Source organism: Setaria italica, chromosome IX, assembly GCF_000263155.2.
Source record: "Setaria italica strain Yugu1 chromosome IX, Setaria_italica_v2.0, whole genome shotgun sequence".
Lineage (NCBI taxonomy): Eukaryota > Viridiplantae > Streptophyta > Magnoliopsida > Poales > Poaceae > Setaria > Setaria italica.
The window spans coordinates 12,716,297-12,718,950 of record NC_028458.1 but is presented as its reverse complement, the minus strand read 5'-3'; positions in this window follow the sequence as shown (position 1 = coordinate 12,718,950).

Below are 2,654 nucleotides of genomic sequence, written 5' to 3'. Positions count from 1 at the left end.
AATCGCGATCGATTCTCGCTCAACCTTACACCCACTACCGTACATCTACCTCGCGACACCTCTACCCATATTATATAGTAACTCAACTCGTCTCAGGATATTGATGTGGCAAGGGCGTTTTCACATACGTATTCTGTCACCGATACTAAGAAATGGCCTCTCGGAGAGGACCCCATTACACGGAGCCTTCTTTGAAACTCCGTAGCCGGACTAACGACAACGTGGGGGGGGCGTGGGCCCCCGCAAGCGCCACCGCCCTCCAAAGCTCCGCCGTCACCTCCGATGCCGGAGCCGCAGCCCCCCACCTCCCACCCTACCCCCCAAAATTAACCCTTTTGACGTTGCTCCTCCCCCGGTGTCTTCTTCACCAAATCTGACCGAGCTCCCCCATGGCCACCGGTTGCCCGTTCGGCTCCGGCGGCGTGAAATGCCGCCTCCGCCGCCGCCGCCGATCACGGCCGACGCTAACCCGTTGGTCTTCTACGCCCCCGCCGCCTCCACCGCCCACCGGGGGTCTTCCACCGCCCGGCTCCGGCGATGCCCTCGCTGCCGCCGCTCCCCACCGTCTCTCTCGCCTCCACCACAGCCGGCAAGCCACCCTGAATCTCCCTCTAGGTCCGCAGGACACAGGTAATCCCCCACCCCCAACCCCAAACCCCGAAACCCTAAAGCTCGCCGGAGAAGTCACTCACCATTGCCGGAGGAGGAGAAGAAGCAATGCATGCGTGGCGTTCGTCGATTGGTTGAAAAATCGAGTGTTGACGCTTTCCAAAACACTCGAGCCCAGTTTAGCATTCCCTTTTTTTTTCCCTGTTATGAATACCTGAGTACATTTGCAATGTTAAGGTGACGCCCCAAAGAAAGATTTAAACTTTGGCTTCTGCAAATTGTAACAACCTAGCTTAATTAAGCTATTTTTAAATCTTAAATAAAGTCATTAGTGCATAAAGAAGAACTTTGGCAGTAGCGAAGGCAAGCAAAAAGGCATTTTTGCCCCTCACAAGATAAACCGTTGTTTAAACAGTAATTTAAATTTTTTCTTAAGAACTTAAAAATATATCCAACTAAGAGTTGTAGAAATAAACTTTACCAACAACTTTTATTTTTGGTGTTTTGCTTGAATCTGAGCAGAAGCCCTTCAAAAACTCGAAATTTGAATCTGTGTTAAATTAAGGAAAACAGTTGAAGTCCCAACTTTGGGGCTCTGTATTTCGAGATTTCTAACATAAACTCAAGCTGATCTCTATACCAAAATTTTAGAGATTCGGGACCTTAACAACTTTTATTAAAGGAGTAAGTTCTAAATCTGCCCCGAAAGCCTTCAAAATCAAGGTTAAAGTCACCTAGTTTGGTCAACTCAGCCCAAGAATGGCAATCCAGACTAAGTTTAGAAATCAGATCAACCCTACATCTTGGCACGAACTTATCTCTCAAAAGTTGAACCGAACATCAGAAAAATCCTTTATAAGAGTTTGAAAACTAGGCTTATACAACAACTTTGTCAATTGGACTATAGTACAATTCGTCTCCGAATCTTTTCAAAACTGAAGCTCAATTCAGCCAAACACCTTAAAAACAGCTAGGCCGCTGATTTCGTCTTAAGTCCGGAAAACCGGCGTTCCTCCAAACTTTGGAGCTTTGTATCTCCAAATCTACCACGATTTTGAACTTGATTCAATTACAAAAGTTGGACTTTCATCTGAGGACTACAACTTTTGAAAAGGGAGTTAATGCTGTGCGGTTCAAGATTTGGGAGATCTCGCGCGTGCAAATCGGCCCGGTGAGAGATCCCGCAAATCCCGTTCGTGCCAGAGCACGCCCGCACACGTCGCCAGAGCGTTGTCGCTGTGTGGACGCCGTTCACCCGCGCCGCGCAGCTGCCCAACCCACTGCCGCGACCGGACGTGCCAACGCCCTGCCCGCAGCCTCCTCGGCGCTCTGCTCCGCGCGCACGCTCCCAAGGTCACCCTGCTGCTCGCCGCGCTCGCTCGCCTACCCACCGTCCGACGCGACGCCACGAGCTAGCCTCGCCAACCGCGCCCCCCGACAAAGCCGCTCACCCCGCGCACGCTAGCTCGCTCGCCCACTCCGTGCGCCCCTCGCCCGCAACGCCCGCGACGCCTCCCGCCCTCGCCAATAGCCGCCACTGCGGCCAGGACCACCACCAGCTCGCGCCCCGCTCCCCCTCTGTCCACCGGCCATTTAGAGCTTGCCCGGGGCTGTAAAGCCTTGCACGCGCCCGCCTACGCCACCTCCTGGCCCTCACCCGCCTTTCTTGTCGCCAAGCGCCGCCCACCTCTGTTCCACACGTCACCGAGCACGCCGCCGCAGAGCCCCCACTCTGCTCGACCCCGCACCTCGCCGACGCCCCCGGCCGCTTTGCTCCCCCTCGTGAAGCTGCTGCGCCCGCTCGTTGTCTCCGACCGGCCCCAGCCCTGCCGGAACCCCCGCCGCTCGATGCCGTCCCTGCTGCGCCTGCCCGCTGCCGTGTTCCGCCCCCGCCGGACTTCCCTGTCGCCCCAACCTCATCAAATCGAGCCAAGGTGAGCTCGCGACCCTTCCCAGCCACTTGCCGCCCGACCACCGCCGGCGAGTCGCCGGAATCGACACCGGCCGCCGCCACACGCACGCCCGGGGACCCAATTGCGATTGGA